The sequence below is a fragment of the Pseudophryne corroboree genome, chromosome 4, assembly GCF_028390025.1.
Source record: "Pseudophryne corroboree isolate aPseCor3 chromosome 4, aPseCor3.hap2, whole genome shotgun sequence".
NCBI lineage: Eukaryota > Metazoa > Chordata > Amphibia > Anura > Myobatrachidae > Pseudophryne > Pseudophryne corroboree.
In genome coordinates this window covers 253,457,056-253,480,222 of record NC_086447.1, presented here as the reverse complement: position 1 = coordinate 253,480,222, position 23,167 = coordinate 253,457,056, and the positions used below count along the sequence as shown (strand labels likewise).

General features: G+C 47.4%; 1 pseudogene; it reads left to right on the top strand.

The window, feature by feature from the left end:
* Positions 1-19,317: 19,317 nt before the first annotated feature.
* Positions 19,318-19,435, top strand: LOC134912823 (5S ribosomal RNA; annotated as a pseudogene).
* The last annotated feature ends 3,732 nt before the right edge of the window (positions 19,436-23,167 follow it).

Sequence of the window (23,167 nt, the reverse complement as noted above, 5' to 3'; positions counted from 1 at the left end):
CCAATAGAGGAAGCAACACAGTGGGTGTCCGCCATGGTGGCCGCATCAAAATAGGATGGGACTGTACGTCTTTGCTTGATCCAGTACACTTGAACAAAGCACTGCTGCATCCATATCGCCCTCTCCCCACCATCGAGCAATTAATTGCTGACATGCCAGGTGCCACAGTTTTCAGTACCCTGGATGCAAAGTGCGGATTCAGGCAAATCCCTTTGGACAGAGCTTCGTCCCTGCTGACCGCTTTCATGACCCCGATAGGGTGGTATGTCTTTCTGCGCATGCCCTATGGAATCACCACAGGCAGTGAGGTCTTCCAGCGTTGCATTGAGCAACTATTTGCAGGCTATCCCTGTGAAATCATCGTCGATGACATCCTGGTATGGGGCCGCACCAAGGAAGAACACAACCAGCGGCTGCACCAGGTACTTGAACGGGCCCGTGCTTTGAACCTCAAGCTCAACCCAGACAAATGCAAGTTTAGAGTTACAGAAGTGGCGTACGTCGGCCACGTGCTCACTAGTCAAGGCATCAAACCGGACCCGAAGAAAATCATTGCCATGCAGCAAATGCTGCTTCCGACTGACCAACAGGCACTGCATCGCTTCCTGGGGATGACCAACTACCTGTCTAAATTTTTTCAGCAATACAGTGAAACCACAACACCTTTGTGGCAGCTACTCCACCAGGACTCAGAATGGTGCTGGCTGGACGCACACACGGCTACTGTTGATCGATTGAAGACCATGCTGACAAATTCACTGGTCCTGCAATACTTCAACGTGCATGATCTGGTAGTCCTCTCTGCCGACGACTCACATAGTGGTCTAGGGGCCTTTTTGTCACGATCCGGGTATCTGGACGCCATTACTTACCCTTCAGATGCCTCCTAAGGCTGGCTCAACGTTCCAGGACCGGATCCCGCTGTTCCTGAGTTTCCACATGCAGAATGTCAGAGTGGTGATTTCATCAGCCGCGGCCTCCGCTGTGCCCGCGTGGTTAAATGTGCGCTTGTCAGTCTGGCGTCTCCTGTCTCCTGTGGCCGGCGTCGCCATTACTGTTTCAATTCTCACATGGATTACAAACCAAACTTCCCTCCAAGTGTCTGCATGGGCGCAGCCATCTTGGATTTTGTCATCTGATCATTTCCACCAATCTGCTGTCTGTATTGTTGATTTGCATAATTGCCTAGCCAACCCCTTCCTTGCTGCAGGTATAAGTAAGCTGTGCCTGAGCAAGGAAGGCGTCAGTGCTTTGGTTGTCTAACCTAGTTCCAGTTTGTCTCTCTCCTGTGGTTGTCTTCCAGGTTCCAGCTCCTGTCTCCAGACTTCTGCTATAGAGACCCGCACCAGCATTCCATCTGCGGTGTAGCCTGACTCTCCGATCCATTCTGGACTCACCTGTTTCCAGTTACATCAATCACCTGCTTCCAGCCCAGCTTCCAGCAGTGTACAGCTTCTCTTAAAGGGCCGGTGTCCTTTCTGCAGTTTACCACTCTCCACCGGTATTATTATTTCACCGCTCTCAAACTCCAAACTTCATCAATCACCTGCTTCCAGCCCAGCTTCCAGCAGTGTACAGCTTCTCTTAAAGGGCCGGTGTCCTTTCTGCAGTTTACCACTCTCCACCGGTATTATTATTTCACCGCTCTCAAACTCAAAAACTTCATTATTATTTCATCGCTCTCAAGTTCGTTTATTATTTAACTGGTTCCAGCCAGTATCCACTCCGTACCAACAACAGTCTGGTTCCAGCCAGTATCCACAGCAGCCGTTTTATCTTCAGCAACCCAGCCTTTCCTGGAACACCAGCTGGTACGATCCTGGGTTCTCTCCATTGTTACAGTCAGGTCTGGTAAGGACTTTCCAACTAGAAGATTATAAGAACTGTCTCACTCTACCAGTGCCTGTGGCCCTTGCCACCCTGTAGTACCCAGGAATTGTATTTATCCTCTGTTGACTTTTATGTTTCCTTTACTGCTGCTGTGTTACGGAGTTTGTCATAATAAACATCATTGACTTTTATCCTGGTTGTCGTGGTCACGCCTTCGGGCAGTTATTCTACATGTTACTTACATGTCTAGGGGTCTGATACAACCTCCCAGGTTCCGTTACATCTCAGCCCCTACAACTGAGGCTGCCTCCCGTCAGCTCAGGCCCTCAGTTGTGACAGTAAGCACTGACCTAATGAATCCAGCCGGAGACCAGGATCAAGCGGCCAGGCCAATGCAAGAACTGGCAGCCCGACTTGAACATCAGGAGGCTGCACAGGGCCACATCATCCGCTGTCTCCAGGATCTCTCTACACGGCTGGATGGGATTCAAACGACCCTCCGTGGACCTGGCACGTCCGGTGCGTCCACTACAGTGACACCAGCTGTAACCCCACCCACCTTACCCATTTCCAGTCCACATCTTCATCTTCCAACGCCAGCAAAATTTGATGGATCTCCAAGGTTCTGCAGGGGATTTCTCAATCAATGTGAAATCCACTTTGAGCTTCTACCTGGCAATTTCTTCAGTGACCGTACCAAAATTGCCTATATCATCTCCCTTCTCAGTGGCTCAGCCCTTGACTGGGCATCACCTTTATGGGAGAAGTCTGATCCCCTGCTATCCTCCTATACTGACTTTGTAGCTACATTCAGGCGCATCTTCGATGAGCCAGGCCGGATAACATCTGCTTCATCTGAAATTCTCCGTTTACGCCAGGGAACACGTACTGTGGGACAGTATCTTATACAGTTTAAAATCCTGGCATCCGAACTGGCATGGAACGACGAGGCCCTGTATGCTGCATTCTGGCATGGCTTATCAGAACGCATCAAGGATGAGTTAGCTACCAGAGACTTGCCCTCTAAGTTGGATGAGCTAATTTCTCTTTGCACGAAGGTTGATCTACGTTTCAGAGAGAGAGCAACTGAGCGAGGAAGATCATCTACTCCTAAATCTTCTGCTCCTCCTCCTCGTCAACCATCTCCATCCAAGGATGAGCCTATGCAAATTAGTCGTTCCCGTCTGTCTCCCGCTGAGCGCCGAAGACGTCTCTCTGAGTCTCTCTGTCTCTACTGTGCAGCTCCGTCGCACACTATCAATGCCTGTCCCAAACGTCCGGGAAACTCCAGATCCTAGCTCGCCAAGGAGAGGGCCGGCTAGGAGTAATGATCTCCTCTCCATCTCCTCATGACTGTAACCTCCCAGTGTCGCTCCAAATTGCTCAACGTTACAGGAACGTCATTGCCCTCCTTGATTCCGGAGCAGCTGGGAATTTCATAACCGAAGCTTATGTTAAACGGTGGTCCCTACCCACCGAGAGACTGTCCTCGTCCATCTCTTTGACTGCCGTGGATGGCAGCAAGATTTTTGACGCAGTCATTGCCTTAAGGACTCTTCCAGTTCGTCTGAGAGTGGGAGTTCTTCATTCTGAGTATATTTCTTTTTTAGTGATTCCAAGAGCCACACATCCAGTGGTTTTAGGCCTTCCATGGCTCCGTCTCCACAACCCATCAATTGACTGGACGACTACGCAAATACTGGCATGGGGTCCCTCCTGTGCTGAGACTTGTTTAGCCAAAGTTCTTCCTGTTTGTTCTTCCTTCCCCAGGTCATCTGATGTTCCGCCTCCTCCATATCAAGACTTCACGGACGTGTTCAGTAAAGCCTCTGCTGATATCCTTCCTCCTCATAGAGAATGGGACTGCCCAATCAACCTCATTCCAGGGAAGGTTCCACCGCGAGGCCGAACTTATCCGTTGTCTCTGCCTGAGACACACTCCATGGAAGAGTACATCAAAGAGAACCTGGCGAAGGGTTTCATCCGAATATCTTCTTCTCCAGCCGGCGCAGGCTTCTTCTTCGTTAAGAAGAAAGACGGTGGTCTGCGTCCGTGCATCGACTACAGAGGTCTGAACGACATTACCGTCAAGAACCGATACCCTTTACCCCTGATTACCGAGCTCTTTGATAGAGTTAGTGGTGCAACTATTTTCACAAAGCTGGACTTGAGGGGTGCCTACAATCTCATCCGAATCCGTGAGGGTGACGAGTGGAAGACCGCCTTTAACACCCGTGACGGACATTATGAGTACCTCGTCATGCCCTTCGGATTGAGCAACGCTCCAGCAGTCTTCCAGCACTTCGTGAATGAGATTTTCAGGGACATCTTGTACCGCCATGTCGTGGTTTATCTAGACGACATCCTCATCTTTGCTAATAATCTCGAAGATCATCGTTTCTGGGTAAAAGAGGTTCTTTCCCGTCTCCGTGTCAATCACCTCTATTGTAAATTGGAGAAGTGTGTGTTTGAAGTTAAAACCATTCCGTTTCTAGGTTACATTGTGTCCGGTTCCGGACTAGAGATGGATCCTGAGAAACTCCAAGCAATCCAGAATTGGCCTATACCCTTAAGCCTCAAAGGGGTCCAGAGGTTCTTAGGGTTCGCCAATTATTATAGAAAATTTATACGAGACTTTTCCACCATTGTGGCGCCTATCACTGCATTAACCAAGAAAGGTGCTAATCCGTCCAAGTGGTCCGAGGAAGCTACACAGGCCTTTCACCTTCTGAAGCAACGGTTCATCTCTGCACCAGTTCTGAAACAGCCCGACACCGACTCTCCTTTTATCTTAGAGGTAGATGCCTCCTCCGTTGGAGTAGGAGCAGTGTTATCCCAGAGGGCCACAGATGGACATCTACATCCTTGCAGTTTCTTCTCCCGGAAGTTCTCCCCAGCTGAGCGCAACTATGCCATTGGCGATCAGGAGTTGCTAGCCATCAAGCTCGCTCTGGAGGAGTGGAGATACCTGTTGGAGGGAGCTTCCCACTCAATCACCATACTTACCGACCACAAAAATCTTTTATATCTCAAAGGCGCACAATGTCTGAATCCTCGTCAGGCCCGATGGGCACTTTTCTTCTCTAGGTTTGACTTTAAACTCCAGTTCTGTCCGGGTTCTCAGAATCGTAAGGCCGATGCCCTTTCCCGCTCATGGGAGCAAGAAAATGAGTCCGAGTCTGCAGACAAGCATCCTATTATTAATCCGTTGGCATTCTCCACGGTAGGGATGGACTCTACGCCTCCACCAGGGAAAAGTTTTGTTAAGCCAGTTCTAAGGAAGAAGCTCATGCATTGGGCCCATGCTTCCCGTTTTGCTGGACATACAGGCATTCAGAAAACCCTTGAATTTATTTCTAGGTCCTACTGGTGGCCAACTCTAAAGAAGGACGTTATGGAATTTATTGCCTCCTGCCCAAAGTGTGCCCAACACAAAGTCTCCTGCCAGTCGCCTGCGGGGCAACTGGTTCCATTATCTGTTCCCCGTCGACCTTGGACCCATTTGTCGATGGACTTTGTTTCCGATCTACCTATCTGCAACAAGTTTAATACCATCTGGGTGGTAGTTGACCGGTTCACCAAGATGGCACATTTCATCCCTCTCACCGGTCTTCCGTCAGCTTCCAAGTTGGCTCAAGTGTTTATACAAGAGATCTTCCGACTTCACGGTCTTCCTGAAGAGATCATCTCGGATCGTGGAGTACAATTTGTAGCCAAATTTTGGCGAAGTTTGTGTCAAGCCCTCCAAGTCAAGTTAAAGTTTTCCACGGCTTACCATCCTCAGACCAATGGTCAAACCGAGAGGGTGAATCAGGACTTGGAGGCCTTCCTCCGTATATATGTGTCTTCCTCTCAAGATGACTGGGTTCAACTCCTTCCTTGGGCCGAGTTCAGCCACAACAATCAATACCATTCCTCATCTTCTTCTACACCATTCTTCATTAATTATGGATTCCACCCTAAAGTCCCAGAATTCCAACCGCTTCCCGCAACTTCTGTTCCAGCAGTGGATGTCACCTTGCGTCAGTTTTCAAATAACTGGAGGAACGTCCGCGCAGCCCTGCTTAAAGCCTCATTCAGGTATAAGAAGTTTGCCGATAGGAAGCGTAGAGCGGTTCCTGCTCTCAAGGTGGGTGATCGTGTGTAGCTGTCCACGAAGAATTTGAGGTTGAGAGTTCCCAGCATGAAATTTGCACCTCGCTACATCGGACCCTTCAAGATTGAACAAGTCATCAATCCTGTTGCCTACAGGTTACAGTTACCATCCTTCTTGAAAATACCCAGGACATTTCATGTTTCTTTGTTGAAACCGCTGATCCTGAATCGGTTTCATTCCGCACTTCCTCCAGCTCCCAAAGTTCAGACTCAACGGGGAGTCGAGTACGAGGTGGCCAAGATTTTGGACTCACGTTTCCGTTACGGTCAGTTACAATACCTCATTGACTGGAAGGGCTATGGTCCTGAAGAACGCTCTTGGACCAATGCCTCAAACGTCCATGCTCCTGCCTTGGTCCGAAATTTCCACGCAAAGTTTCCTTTAAAGCCTAAGAAGTGTCCTGGGGCCACTCCTAAAGGGGGGGGGTGCTGTCACGATCCGGGTATCTGGACGCCATTACTTACCCTTCAGATGCCTCCTAAGGCTGGCTCAGCGTTCCAGGACCGGATCCCGCTGTTCCTGAGTTTCCACATGCAGAATGTCAGAGTGGTGATTTCATCAGCCGCGGCCTCCGCTGTGCCCGCGTGGTTAAATGTGCGCTTGTCAGTCTGGCGTCTCCTGTCTCCTGTGGCCGGCGTCGCCATTACTGTTTCAATTCTCACATGGATTACAAACCAAACTTCCCTCCAAGTGTCTGCATGGGCGCAGCCATCTTGGATTTTGTCATCTGATCATTTCCACCAATCTGCTGTCTGTATTGTTGATTTGCATAATTGCCTAGCCAACCCCTTCCTTGCTGCAGGTATAAGTAAGCTGTGCCTGAGCAAGGAAGGCGTCAGTGCTTTGGTTGTCTAACCTAGTTCCAGTTTGTCTCTCTCCTGTGGTTGTCTTCCAGGTTCCAGCTCCTGTCTCCAGACTTCTGCTATAGAGACCCGCACCAGCATTCCATCTGCGGTGTAGCCTGACTCTCCGATCCATTCTGGACTCACCTGTTTCCAGTTACATCAATCACCTGCTTCCAGCCCAGCTTCCAGCAGTGTACAGCTTCTCTTAAAGGGCCGGTGTCCTTTCTGCAGTTTACCACTCTCCACCGGTATTATTATTTCACCGCTCTCAAACTCCAAACTTCATCAATCACCTGCTTCCAGCCCAGCTTCCAGCAGTGTACAGCTTCTCTTAAAGGGCCGGTGTCCTTTCTGCAGTTTACCACTCTCCACCGGTATTATTATTTCACCGCTCTCAAACTCCAAACTTCATTATTATTTCATCGCTCTCAAGTTCGTTTATTATTTAACTGGTTCCAGCCAGTATCCACTCCGTACCAACAACAGTCTGGTTCCAGCCAGTATCCACAGCAGCCGTTTTATCTTCAGCAACCCAGCCTTTCCTGGAACACCAGCTGGTACGATCCTGGGTTCTCTCCATTGCTACAGTCAGGTCTGGTAAGGACTTTCCAACTAGAAGATTATAAGAACTGTCTCACTCTACCAGTGCCTGTGGCCCTTGCCACCCTGTAGTACCCAGGAATTGTATTTATCCTCTGTTGACTTTTATGTTTCCTTTACTGCTGCTGTGTTACGGAGTTTGTCATAATAAACATCATTGACTTTTATCCTGGTTGTCGTGGTCACGCCTTCGGGCAGTTATTCTACATGTTACTTACATGTCTAGGGGTCTGATACAACCTCCCAGGTTCCGTTACATCTCAGCCCCTACAACTGAGGCTGCCTCCCGTCAGCTCAGGCCCTCAGTTGTGACACTTTTGCTTCCACAGCCCTCACTGACACTGAAACCAGGTATGCACAAATTGAGAAAGAACTGTTGGCACTGGTGTTCACCTGCAACCGTTTCCATGACTTCATCTATGGCCGCCCTGTCACGGTAGAAACTGACCATCAGCCTCTCATCACCATACTGAAGAAGCCCATCCACTCTGCTTCTTCCCGTATTCAGGGCATGATGCTCAAGCTGCAGCGGTACAACTTAGATGTCATATATAAGCAAGGCAAAGAAATGTACGTTGCTGATGCTCTGTCTCGAGCCTTCCTTTTGACTACTGACATGAACGCTACTGAGGATGACTATGAGGTCATGGCTGGAAGAGCTGCGTGTTACTACACTTGCGGATGATCTTTGCCAGCGTCTCTCTGCTGTGATTCTCAATGGCTGGCCATTCTCTTCCAAGGAACTGCTGCACTGCCTACGCTCCTTCTACTGTATGAGAGATGAGCTCACCGTGTTTGATGGTGTCATCCTGCGGGGTCATCACTTTGTGATTACGGCTGCCCTTCATATGTTCTACACCCAGCAGATGCACCAGGGCCATGCTGGCCTGGAGGCTACCAAGCGTAGGGCCCGTGAAACTGCGTTCTGGCCCTCCATGTACTGTGACATTGACCATGCTGTCTCGTGCTGTGCACCCTGCAATGCCTTGCGTACACACCTGCCACGGGAGCCCATGCTGCTACATGACATTCCTGATCTTCCGTGGTCCATTCTTGCGGCTGATTTATTCGAATGGAGGGGGAAGGAGTATCTGCTACTAGTTGATTCCTATTCAGGATGGTTCAAGGTAAACTACTTGCCCAGCACCACAAGTCAAATGGTCATTGCAAAACTGAAGAGACACTTTGCAGCACATGGCACCCCACAGCAGCTGATCACTGATAATGCCATGCAATTCAAGAGTAGAGAGTTCAAGGACTTTGCAAATACATGGGACTTCAAGCACATCACTAGTAGTCCACACTACCCACAATCAAATGGATTGGCAGAGCGTGCAGTCCGCTCTGCAAAGCACCTAATGGAGAAGTGTGCACGAGATGGATCAGATATATACTTGGCACTGTTAAACTTGAGAAACATGCCCCGAGATGGATTTCCATCTCCTGCACAGTGCCTATTTGCACGGCGCACCCACCAGGCATCCCAATGGCAAAGCAGCTCCTGCAACCCAGAGTAGAGCCACAGGTACGGGAGAACATCAGTAAGCGCAGAATGGCTGCTAAAGCTTCTTATGACAGATCAGCATACCGCCTGCCACTACTGTCTCCAGGCCAGCCTGTCCGCATGCAAACTGAGCAAGGATTTGACAGAATGGCAGTGGTTCAGCATCCTGCAGGTCATCCAAATAGCTACGTGGTACAGTCTGATAATGCCCTCTATGAACGCAACCACCGCCATCTGTTAAGTGTACCTGAAGAAAGCTCTAAACAGCCTGACTCATCAGTTTCTACCACTGTTGCAACCAAGGTCAGTGATGATTCACATTACATGGACCGTCCTTCCTCAGTGACCACTTCTGAAATAATAGAGCCCTCTGGTGTCACAGCGGACATGCCTATAGGTTCCCAGTGTACCATTACCAGATCGGGCCGTGTGTCCAAACCCAACCCAAAGTTCCAAGACCTTATTGTATAATGTCTTCTCTTTTGTTCACGCCTAACATTGTGACATTGTTGCATTTGTTTCATCCATGTTCTGCATCCTTCCAGTTTGAAAAGGGGGATGTAAATGCATGCTGTGCATCATGGGAGAGGATATCATGCCGAGGTGACTCACTTCCTGTTTGTCCTATGTTACCTTCACTTGGTGTCCTGCTCATGCTGAGTAAAGACCTGTATTACAGTGATGCTGCAAGTGTCATCCTGATTTTGTTGTTACACATCTACAGCCCCTATGAATAAAATTATCAAAGTGATGTACTATACACACACATATATATATATATATATATATATTTATATATACATACATACATACATACATATATATACACACACACACACACACACACACACACACACACACACACACACACACACATTGAAGTGTGTGTATGTTTGGGGGGCTGACACCCAATGCGACCTGGGGGAACCCCCATGGAAACACACAATTGGGTCTGAGGAGGGAGGGGGAGCATGCTGACATTCATAATGTGGCATAGTGACACATATGGGACCTGTGGGGACATACTGTAGTGATGGTCACACATGGGCCTGGGGTGGGGGCAAGGCACACAGTAAAGGAGTTCAGCACATGGAGCGCAGCCACACATCTACCTCCGTAGGAGCTCTCAGTCAGTGCTCAGCTCTGACAGCCAGAAGTGCTGGCCAGGTTGTGGAGGAAGATGAGGGGTAGGGAAATCAGGAACTGCCGGCACCCGCCTCTACTCCCCCAGCTCTGCAGTCTGCATCGCCCAGAGAATGCCCCACAGTGTCACACACTGACCAAAGGGCAGGCTACTCACATGGGAGATTGGAGAACCCTTCCACACCAAGCCACCATCGCTGAAGTCTGAGTTGCAGGGGAAACCGGCGCCTGATTCAGCAGCTCCGCCCACATACTGCTGGTTACTGTGACCACACAGCACGCGGCGAGCAGCTCAGTGAAGTGAGTGTCTCTCGGGATTTGACTTCCCACGAGACTTATTGTGTGCAACACCTCGACACCACGATCGAATAGGGAGGGGATTTTAATAGTGCCGGCAGTGAGCAGCAAAGCAATCAGATCCCTGGTCTGATTCAGGGGGACAGAATGTGAGGGCCCCTATTGTGTGGGGACCCCGGGACGACCATCCCTGTCACCCCTCCTTTAATCCGGTCCTGGTTATATCACTCTCCATGCTTTGATAAATTCCCCCCTAGTTTCAATTTAATGCATGGTGCCCAGTCCCAAGGAGGAGCCACTGCCAAGTAAAAGTTAGCAAGAGGCAGATAAGGCAGCTCACCACCTGCTGTGCCTGGAATAGAGACTGCAGATCTGGACTTGAAGACTGCGGAGTGCAGACAGGTCTGTTGAGTCTTTCCACTTCTCACACATATCTCTGCAGAACCAATTAATATTTATAGAATGGTACAAGTCCCAGCCCTCATAGTAATATATAGACCAAAAACTAACCCTCCCATCCAGCAGCCTATCCCTTCCCTAGTGCCTAACCCTTCCGTCCAGCAGCCTATCCCTCCCCCTAGTGCATAACCCTAGCCCTTCCATCCCGCAGTCTAACCCTCCCCCTGGTGCCTAACCCTTCCGTCCCGCAGCCTAACCCTCCCCCTAGTGCCTAACCCTAATCCTCTCGTCCCGTAGCCTAACCCTCCCCCTAATGCTTAACCCTTCCGTCCAGCAGCCTAACCCTCCCCCTAGTGCAGTGGTAGCCAACCCTGGTCCTCGAGAGCTACCACCAATTCACGTTTTCCAGCTCACCTAGCAGGTGCACAGGTGTAGTCATTATTAACTGACAGATTTTACCAATTGGAGCTAATTATTTCACTTCTGTGAGGAGACCTGGAAAACATGAACTGTTGGTAGCTCTCGAGGACCAGGGTTGGCTACCCCTGCCCTAGTGCATAACCCTAGCCCTCACGTCCCGCAGTCTAACCCTCCCCCTATTGCATAACCCTCCCATCCCGCAGCCTAACCCTCTCCCTAGTGCCTAACCCTCCCTCTAGGGGTCTATTTAATAAGCCCTGAATGGAGATAAAGTGGACAGAGATAAAGTACCAGTCAATCAGCTCCTAACTACCATGTCACAGGCTGGGTTTGAAAAATGACAGGAGCTGGTTGGCTGGTACTTTATCTCTGTACACTTTATCTCCTTTTAAGGCTTAGTAAATAGGCTCCCTGCCTAACCCTAACCCTCCTATCCCACAGCCTAACCCTCCTCCTAGTGTCGAACCCTTGTCCTCCCATTTCGTAGCCTAACCCTCCCCATAGTGCCAAACCCTAACCTTCCATTGTGCAGTCTAACCCTCTCCTTAGTGCCTAATCCTAACCCTCCTGTTCCACAGCCTAATCCTCCCCCTAGTGTTCAACCCTCCAATCCCACAGCCTAACTCTCTCCCTAGTGCTAACCCTAAACCTCCTGTTCTGCAGCCTAACACTCTCCCTAGTTCCAAACCCTAAACTTCCCATCCCCTAACCCAACCCTCCCTCTATTGCCTAATTATATGGTAGCACTGGAGGCGTATTAAGCTATCATAAAGACATTATTGCACTCTGTTGCTTTTTACATATATAATAGTGCTGAAGGAAGGGGGCACCAAGATTGAGCTTGCCTCCAGGCAATTGGGATAAAGTTACGCCACTGTCCACACTACATTAGTAAACCCCACTACCTCCCTTCGGCCAACATAGTGAGTCATCTTCCAGACTCCCAAGAAAGTCTGCCAATTTCCATTTAACTTGGGCAGATACTGAAGCAATGGGAAGAACCCAATATGATGACACAATTTGTTTCATCAAAGTGCACCAACCTTGGCATCATTATTATTATTATTAACAACAGTTATTTATATAGCGCACACATATTCCACATCGCTTTTACAGAGAATATTTTGGCCACTGGTACCTGCCCCAGTGGACCTCACAGTCTACTGTAGACCACTTGCCAACCCCCCCCCCCCCCCCCCCACCCTCACTCCTGGAAGGCCTACTTGTGATGTGGAATCACCCTGTGTTGTGACCTGAATGCCCATTCAGGTGAGTAGCTGGACCCTACTCCTACAGGGTGGTGACACTTGTCATTGTCCCAAGGTACTGGGCCCACTCCCGCTGCTTTGTGGATAACACTGTTAAGAACACCTTTTTTTAAACCGTGTCCTCTATACACATGCAGGTTTACCTTGGATGCAGTTCCTGGCCTTGAACCCTGTACATAGAGCATTTGTCCAAACCCCCACTCATTCCTGGAAGGCTTACTTGTGATGTGGAATCATCCTGTGTTGTGACCTGGATGCCCATTCAGGTGAGTATCTGGAACCCACTCCTACATGGTGGTCACACTCATCATTGTCCCATGGTACCGTGTCCACTCTCGCTGCTGGGTGGATAACACTGTTTACCTTTTTTTTAAACCTTGTCCTCTGTACCCATGCAGGTTTACCTTGGATGCAGATCCTGGCTTTGAATCCTGTACGTAGAGCATTTGTCCAAACCCCCCACACTCCTTGAAGGGGATTGGTATAAAATACCTACAATCAAAATCCTGACGGTCGAAATCTCGACAGCAATTGACGGTCAAAATCCCAACAAGGTCAAAATCCCGACATGGACAAAATACAGATATTTAAAATACCGACAAGGTCAAAATACTTACGTGTAAAATGTCGACAGGTCAAAATGCCGACATGAGGTTTTTTTGTATGTCAACATAGGTTGACGTGGACACCATATAAGTGTACCGCATCCCCTCGCATGGCTCGCTGCGCTTGCCATGCTACGGGCACGTTACCTCGCTGTACTCGGCACACTATTATATTCCCCCTGCAGGTCGACTGGGATAGTAAAGTATGAACAAGTCGGTTTCAATGAAAAAATCGTGAAATACTGATGTCAGCATTTTGACCTGTCGACATTTTACATGTCAGTATTTTGACCTTGTTGGTATTTTAAATGTCGGTCTTTTGTCCATGTCAGGATTTTGACCTTGTCGGTATTTTGACCGTCGGTCAATTGCTGTCGGGATTTCGACCGTCGGGATTTTGATTGTCGGTAAATTGACTGCATCCCCCTTGAAGGCCTACTTGTGATGTGGAATCACCCTGTGTTATGACCTGGATGCCCGTTCAGGTGAGTAGCTGGACCCCACTCCTACATGGTGGTGACACTTGTCATTGTCCCAAAGTACCAGGCCTAATATCGCTGCTGGGTGGATAACACTGTTTAGAAAACCTTTTTTAAACCTTGTCCTCTGTACCCATGCAGGTTTACCTTGGATGCAGATCCTGGCCTTGAACCCTGTACGTAGACCATTTGTCCAAACACCCCTCACTCCTGGAAGGCCTACTTGTGATGTGGAATAATCCTGTGTTGTGACCTGGATACCCATTAAGATGAGTAGCTGGACCCCACTCCTACATGATGGTGACACTTGTCATTGTCCCAAAGTACTGGGCCCACTCCTGCTGCTGGGAGGATAACACTGTTAAAAATACCTTTTTTAAACCTTGTCCTCTGTACCCATGCAGGTTTACCTTGGATGCAGATCCTAGCCTTGAACCCTGTACGTAGAGCATTTGTCCAAAACCTCCACTCATTCCTGGAAGGCCTACTTGTGATGTGGAATCACGCTGTGTTGTGACCTGGATTCCTTTTCAGGTGAGTAGCTGGAACCCACTCCCACATGGGGATGACACTGGTCATTGTCCCAAGGTACCGGGCCCACTCTCGTTGCTGGGTGGATAACACTGTTTAGAATACCTTTTTTAAACCTTGTCCTCTGTACCCATGCAGGTTTACCTTGGATGCAGATCCTGGCCTTGAACCCTGTACGTAGAGCATTTGTCCAACCCCCCCTCACTCCTGGAAGGCCTACTTGTGATGTGGAATCACCCTGTGTTGGGACCTGGATGCCCTTTCAGGTGAGTAGCTGGACCCCACTCCTACATGGTGGTGACACTTGTCATTGTCCCAAGGTACCGGGCCCACTCTTGCTGCTGGGTGGATAACACTGTTTTCAATACCTTTTTGAAACCTTGTCCTCTGTAATCATGCAGGTTTACCTGGGATGCAGATCCTGGCCTTGAACTCTGTACATAGACCATTTGTCCAAACACCCCCTTACTCTTGGAAGGCCTAATTGTGATGTGGAATCACACTGTGTTATGACCTGGATGCCCATTCAGGTGAGGAGCTAGACCCCACGCCTACATGGTGGTGACACTTGTCATTGTTCCATGGTACTGGGCCCACTCTCGATGCTGGGTGGATAACACTGTTTAGAATACCTGTTTTTAAACCTTGTCCTCTGTACCCAAGCAGGATTACATTGGATGTTGATCCTGGCATTGAACCATGTACGTAGAGCATTTGTCCAAACCCCCCCACCCTTACTACTGGAAGACTTACTTGTGATGTGGAATCACCCTGTGTTATGACCTGGATGCCCATTCAGGTGAGTAGCTGGACCCTACTCCTACATGGTGGTGACACTTGTCATTGGTACCGGGCCTGCTCTCGCTGCTGGGTGGATAACACTGTTTAGAATACCTTTTTTTTAAACCTTGTCCTCTGTACCCATTCAGGTTTACCTTGGATGCAGACCCTGGCCTTGAACCCTGCACGCAGACCATTTGTCCAAACCCCCTTCACTCTTGGAAGGCCTTCTTGTGATGTGGAATCACCCTGTGTTGTGACCTTTATACCCATTCAGGTGAGTAGCTGTACCCCACTCCTGCATGGTGGTGACACTTGTCATTGTCCCAAGGTACCGGGCCCACTCTCGCTGCTGGGTGGATAACACTGTTTAGAATACCTTTTTTAAACCTTGTCCTCTGTACCCATGCAGGTTTACCTTGGATGCAGATCCTGACCTTGAACCCTATACATAGACCGTTTCTCCAACCCCCCCTTACTCCTGGAAGGTCTACTTTTGATTTGTGGAATCACCCTGTGTTATGACATGGTTGCCCATTCAGGTGAGTAGCTGGACCCTACTCCTACATGGTGGTGACACTTGTCATTGGTACCGGGCCTGCTCTCGCTGCTGGGTGGATAACACTGTTTAGAATACCTTTTTTTAAACCTTGTCCTCTGTACCCATTCAGGTTTACCTTGGATGCAGACCATTTGTCCAAACCCCCTTCACTACTGGAAGGCATCTTGTGATGTGGAATCACCCTGTGTTGTGACCTGGATGCCCATTCAGGTGAGTAGTTGGACCCCACTCCTATATGGTGGTGACACTTGTCATCTTCCCAAGGTAGCGGGCCCAATCTCAGTGCTGGGTGGATAACACTGTTTAGAATACCTTTTTTTAAGCCTTGTCCTCTGTACCCATGCAGGTTTACCTTGGATGCAGACCCTGGCCTTGAACCCAATACGTAGACCGTTTGTCCAACCCCCCCTCCTTACTCCTTGAAGGCCTACCTGTGATGTGGAATCACCCTGTGTTGTGACCTGGATGCCCATTCAGGTGAGTAGCTTGACCCCACTCCTATATGGTGGTGACACTTGTCATCGTCCCAAGGTAGTGGGCCCAATCTCAGTGCTGGGTGGATAACACTGTTTAGAATACCTTTTTTTAAACCTTGCCCTCTGTACCCATGCAGGTTTACCTTGGATGCAGATCCTGGCCTTGAACCCAATACGTAGCCTTGAACCCTTGTCCTCTGTACCCATGCAGGTTTACCTTGGATGCAGATCCTGGCCTTGAACCCAATACGTAGACCCCCCCCCCCCCCCCCCCACACACACACACTCCTTGAAGGCCTACTTGTGATGTGGAATCACACTGTGTTGTGACCTGGATGCTCATTCAGGTGAGTAGCTGGACCCCACTCATATATGGTCGTGACACTTGTCATTGTCCCAAGATTCCAGGCCTAATATCGCTGCTGGGTGGATAACACTGTTTAGAATACCTTTTTTAAACCTTGTCCTCTGTACCTATGCAGGGTTACCTTGGATGCAGATCCTGGACTTGAACCCCATACGTAGACCATGTGTCCAAACCCGCTTTACTCCTGGAAGGCCTACTTGTGATGTGGAATCACCCTGTGTTATAACCTGGATGCCCATTCAGGTGAGTAGCTGGACCCCACTTCTACATGGTGGTGACACTTGTCATTGTCCCAAGGTACCGGGCCCACTCTTGCTGCTGGGTGGATAACACTGCTTAGAATATCTTTTTTTAAACCTTGTCCTCTATACCCATGCAGGTTCACCTTGGATGCAGATCCTGGCCTTGAACTCCATACATAGACCATTATCCAAACACCCCCTCACTCCTGGAAGGCCTATTTGTGATGTGGAATCACGCTGTGTTATGACCTGGATGCCCATTCAGGTGAGTAGCTGGACCCCACTCCTACATGGTGGTGAAACTTATCATTATCCCAAGGTACCGGGCCCACTCTTGCTGCTGGGTGGATAACACTGTTTAGAATACCTTTTTTTAAACCTTGTCCTCTGTACTCATTCAGGTTTACTTTGGATGCAGATCCTGGCCTTGAACCCTGTATGTAGACCATTTTTCCAAACCCGCCCTTTCCACTCCTGGAAGGCCTACTTGTGATGTGGAATCACCCTGTGTTGTGACTAGAGATGTGCGGTGGATACTTTTCAGGTTTTGTTTGTTGGTTTGGGATGTGGATCGCCACTCGTGTTTTGGGTCGGATTGGTTTAGCCAAAACCACCCTTTCTCAGCCTGGCAAGCCAGGCATCTTCCTGGCTGTAATCCACCATGAGACTCCAAACTGGACCTTATTTAGTAACTGTTTGTGCCTCACAGGAGCTCCTGGCCCATCTAGTGCTGCAGTGCAATGGAAAGCTGATGTAATGCAAGATCACTGAAACTCTGTTCTTCTAACACTGCATGGTCTTGCGATAACCCTATGCAACCCATATGAAAAGAACCCTGTACAACAAATGCACATTTTCTAAATAAATAATCCCAAAATGTGAAACACCAATAATAAATTAAAATTAAGGTTGACTAATTGGAGCCATTAATTAAAGTGAGTCCCTGACATGAAATAATTGAGAAGAACCTCTTTCTAATGCTCAAACAGAAAATCTATCTTTTGCCTCTTCGGCAGTTGCGCTGGATTATGATTCAGTCTCTTCTGAGTCACACTGACTTTGTCCATTTCCACCTTTGCGGCTTTGTTTTCACAAATCTGTTTGTGATGTTGAAGCTTGTTTCATATCTGCTCTAGGCTATCATTTATACCTAGGATCAAGTACAGCAACACCCCTGGAATTAATTATATGGCAGCACGACTGGATTTTTACAGCATAAGCAGCACCCCTGGAGAATTACACAGCACAGCAGACAGGCAACAGCACCCCTGGACTTAAATTGCAGTGGGGCAGCACCCCATGACTGATAAAGCAGTGGGGCAGCACCCCTGGAATGATGTGGCAAAGAAAAGTCGAGCAAGATGGACCACCCTTATGTTGTATAAGCAGGACATGCACACTTTAATAAACCAATCATTTCAGCGGCAGGGTCTGCCACACGACTGTGGCTGAAATGATTAGTTTGTTTGGGCCCCAACCAAAAAAGAAGCAATTAATCCTGCCTTGCACAAACTGGCTCTACAGAGGCAAGATGTCGTCCTCAATCTCAGATTCCTGTCCCGCTTCTGTGTTTACAACCTACAGAAAAATAATATTCAAACAAACCACATAATTTAGTTGTCAGTGGACTGCTTATGCTATTACCCAATGTTTCTGAACTTGGCAATGACTTATGATGAATGCGCTGCAGGTGACGTATAAGGGAGGATGTTCCTAGGTGGTTAACATCCTTACCCCTACTCATTATGAACTGACAAAGGCAAAAGATTAATTGGAAGTGAACAAGCCCGGCTATACGGGGAAACGCGTCTTCCTACACAACATGGACTCAGCATCTTGTGCCTTATAGGATTGTGCCTTATCGTCCACTGCTAATAGAAAGGATCCTTCTTTCAATACCACTCAGGGACCTGGGTGGTATCGGGTATCCTTATTACCTTTTGTGTCTTTATTGGATATCTTTTCTATCTATGTCATTTACGGGATATATTGTGATAGCACCTATATACAGACAATTGCCTTTTGCCCTCTGTCCTTTATCTTTTTCTGATTTAGGTCTGTCCTGATTCAGGTTGAATCTTTCCTTATCTACTATGGACTTAGCCAATTTTAACTAGACAGAACTGTAATTACACTTTATTGTCTGTTTAAGGTACCATTTTGGGACCTACATGATACCAGGCATTTCCTACCCCCGCTGTTGCCCATTGTACTATAGTGATACTTAAATAGCCAACCACACCCTTTGAAAGGGAATTCATGCAGCTACTTCATCAATTCAGATGTGGGGTTTTTTTTTTGGACTCAGGACCTCTGGCACTAATTAGGCTGCATTTTGGCAATATTGCAACTATCACTTTCAATGAGTACATGTTAACCGGTATATACGTCTCAAAGGGGGCATTATTTGGTATCTATATATCCCTTATCAAGAGTGACATTCCTTTATAAAATTGTCAAGTGTACATAGTCCAGCAATTTAAACCTATTACTCACTGTACACCTCCTTATTGCGACAATAAAATAGGTACCAAAATTTACCATATTTATCACCTTGAATATGTCAATGATATCCTATGTACTGGCCTATTTAACCCATTTATTTAGACTCTGGTATACGTAGGACTCAGGTACTATCGCCTTTTCTGATCTGTGGACTCTCATCCACGATTCAGGGGAATCCCTGTCTAATGTGGACAGCAGATCCACACTACACAATCTGTGATTCACCCCACTTACTCCTTCTCTCATTAATATCTCAGACTACACTTCTTTTTTAGGTGCACTCTCATTAGTGTACAGGATAGTGTTTCAACTACCATCATACCACATCGCCCATGCCCAATCTCGTCTGATCTTGGAAGCCAAACGGTGTGGGCTTGGTCAGTACCTGGAAGGGTGACCCCCAGGGAATACTATGTGTGGTAGCTCAACACTTATTCAATACCTGACATTACACTAACAGCAGGATCACCACTGTCTCTTCCTTCCTACTGGATAATATTGTACCAGGAGTCTCAGGACGTTATTCTGTTTATCGTACTGGTTAATAGGCCAATACAGCTCTATTTTATAGGGTACCCAGAGAAATACATAGTTACTATGAGGACGTTAATCTTACAGTAAGGCTGTTTCAATTGTGATTGTAACCCATATAGGGTTTCATTAAACACAAGCACTGCTTGAGTTGGTGAGATGGGATAATACTGCAGTACTGAAAGTGTCTGTAGTTTATAATTTAATCTACCTAAGTGTAGTTCACCGAAACATATCCAATTTTTTCAATTTAACTATATTTTATACTAAGAGGAATACTGCCTTTTCTTATGTACAGAATGTAATAAAAGCTAAGTTTTAATTCACGAGACATTATACATTATCACAAAAAAAATTTTTTTGTTAAAGAGTGCGCCCACACAAGAGTCTTCTTTTTCTCCTTTTTATTTTTTTTAAAGGCAAAAGATGGCTTGACACCGCATTTGTAGAGGGTGTGCAAATGGTGATAGGAGCCTCCTCTTCCCATGTAGTGTTGTAAAGGTCAGGCCTAGACATCACAACGGCAGACAGTGCCAGTACCCCTGTGTTTTCACAACACCCCTGTAATTTTACAGCATACAGTGTACACGTACATTTATTTTCACTGCACCCCTGTATTGTACAGCATACAGGGCTAGTGTACTTTTATTTTTTTATAGTCAATAGTTTTTTATTGAGAGATTTTTTTTATGGGATACAGAAAAGAAAAAAAGGGTGGGGGACAATCGAGCAGAAAAGTGTGTGTGTGTGTGGGGGGGGTGTATACAGGGTTATAGGGAGTATCCAGATAGAGGTACATTCATATTACTAGGAGCAAAGGAGAAATGTATCTAATGGTAATAACTGAAGGTACATCTGTTAACATAAACCGCTAAGATGGGTTCCCGAGAGACTGAAAGTCCATATCACACATATAATTTATAGAATATGGCATAATAAACAAGTGAATTTACCCAGATATAACAAACAGGTGACATAATAAGGTCAAAAGAGGGAAGGGGAGGGAATATCAGGATTCAGTATGAAGAGGGTGTCAGTTGACTAGTCCATTAGGTGATTATTCATTGAGAGGAGTCTCATTTAGGCTAAATTGAAGTGGGTCACTGTGAGCTGTATTTGGGAAGTATTGCGAACCCTCGCCTTCGGTCACAAATATGTGCCACCAGGACCAACGATCTAAGGGAGAGGAGGATGTGCTTGTGGAAGGGATGTATTCAGTTTCCATAAGGAAATGGTGATTTATTTTATAGATGACTTTCAGCAAGGTTGGGGGTAAAGGCTTTCCACATCTGTGCGAGGTTGGCGCAGGCAGCTATTAAGATATGACCCAAGAAGTATCTGTGTGAAGGGGGGACAGCAGGAGGAATAACATGGAGTAGCGCCAAAGTCGGGTCTGGGGAAAGTTGTACATCTAACACTTTGTTAATTAAGATAAAAACTTCGGACCAATAGCAAGTGAGGACTGGACAGGACCAGAATATATGATAGATGTGGCCAATAGAGCCACAGAGTCTCCAGCATTGGTTGCTACATGAGGGCCAGAATCTGTGTAGCCGGTCCGGGGGGTATCCATTTGGATGGTCGACCATATTATGGTCGACATTCATTAGGTCGACCACTATTGGTCTACATTGACATGGTCGACATGGACATATGGTCGACACTTGAAAATGGTCGACACATGAAAGGTCAACACATGAAAAGCCTTTAGATTTAAATAAGGAGGGTTGAGAAAGGATCAATTGAAAAGTTGTGTCCAGCGAGGTCAAGTTGGGGGGAGATCGATTTCCACCAATGTGCAATTTGTAAGTAGTGGAAGAGCTCTGAAGCAGGTAAAGAGAATTTGTTTTGCAGAGGTGGGAAGGGCAATAAGAAATGACCATCCAGTATGTCACCTAATAGCGATAAACCCAGGGTTCTCCACTTAGAGAGATTCAGGTGAGGTATCAGCGCAGCGAGTGTGGTGATGGAGATTTGTGATATGGTGCAGGCAGGAGATGACATAGTGGCAGACAATTTGTCCCAAATTTTCAGAGAGCTTGTGTGGACTGGAGCAGATTGGGGAGGTGAGGTCTGAGTGACTTGGGAATACGGATCAAATCAGTAAGAGGGAAAGAGCGAGCACGGGATTGCTCAAGCTCCACTCAACCTATCTGGGAGTCCGAGTTAAAGTCATTTTTAAGGGGAGCCAAAAGGCAGGCCTCCTGGTATAGGTGTAAATCAGGTAGCTATAGACCCCCTAGTGCCCTTGGTAAAACCATTTTAGAGTGAGCTAATGTGGGAGGCTTCGAGGACCAAACATATTTTGTGAGAATGGAGGAGCAGGTTTGGAGGGCCTTCCTAGGGAAGATATATGGGATTGTGCGGAATAAATACATATGTATAATTTTATGTTGCAGTTAAGCAGTGCAATAGGGCGGTAATTGTGACAGCAGGCAGGGTCCTTCCGGGTTTAGGGATAGTTACAATACATGCTTCCAGGAGCTCTGTAGGAATGTAACCTAGGATGGAAAAGAGGTCAGTCAAATGGGGAGCTAACAGATCACGGAAAGTGATGTAGAAGTCAGTGACATACCCGTCTGGGCACGGGGCCTTGCCGCGGGGAAGGGATTTAATAGCTACAGAAATTTCAGCGGTAGTCCATGTGGCATTGAGTATAGACAATTGCTCCTTGGAGAGGGTGGGAAAAGTCAGGTTACGTAGAAAAGAAGAAATAGAGGATGGAGAAGGTTGAGGGACAGAGGAGTCGGACTGTAAGTTATAGAGTTTAGAGTAGTACTGCGCAAAATAATTTGTAATGTCTCTAGGATTCAGGACTTTTTGCTTGGAGGGGGAATAGATAAATTTGATTCTATTTCTGGCTTGTTGGGCTCAGAGTTTACGTGCCAACATTCTACCATATCTATTAACAAGTAAGTAAAACTTTTGTCTCATCCTATTCAATGCCGCTTGAGTGAGAGCTAGGAGTAATTTCTGGAGTTGGCTGCAAACACTAGAGATTTCCTTCCTGAGAGCTCTAGAGGGAGTGGTCATATTTTCAGATTCTAAGCCCTTTAGTTTAGCCTCCAGGTTTGACTGCAGCTGGGTAGATTGTTTTTTAAGAGTGGCAGCTCCACGTGTAACCGCTTTGAAAGCACACCAGTGGTTTATAATGGATGTATCTAGAGGAGAGTTGACAGCTAGATAAGAGTTTATCGAGTCTAGGATGATTTTCTTGGACAGGGGATTCTTTAGTAAATGGGGATAAAGGCGCCATGGCCGGGGAGGAGTATGGGTAGACTTGAGGTTCCATTTCCAAATAATGGGGGCGTGATCAGACCAGGTAATTGGTAAGATATCTATATCCTTAGATTTTTGGAGAGTCCATTTGTCGCAGAGGATGAGATCAATTCTAGAATAAGAGTTGTGGACCGGGGAGTAAAATGTGTATTCCCGACCTGACGGGTTGTGGGTTCTCCAAATATCATAAAGGTCGAATTCAGCTAGTGAATTGCGGAAGGCTAGGGAGGGACCAGACTGGGCGGACGGGATGGGGTTTGAGGGGCGGTGAGATTTGTCTATTTTGGGGTCAGGAACTAGATTATAGGTGGTCATTCCGAGTTTTTCGCAACTCAGCGATTAGTTGGA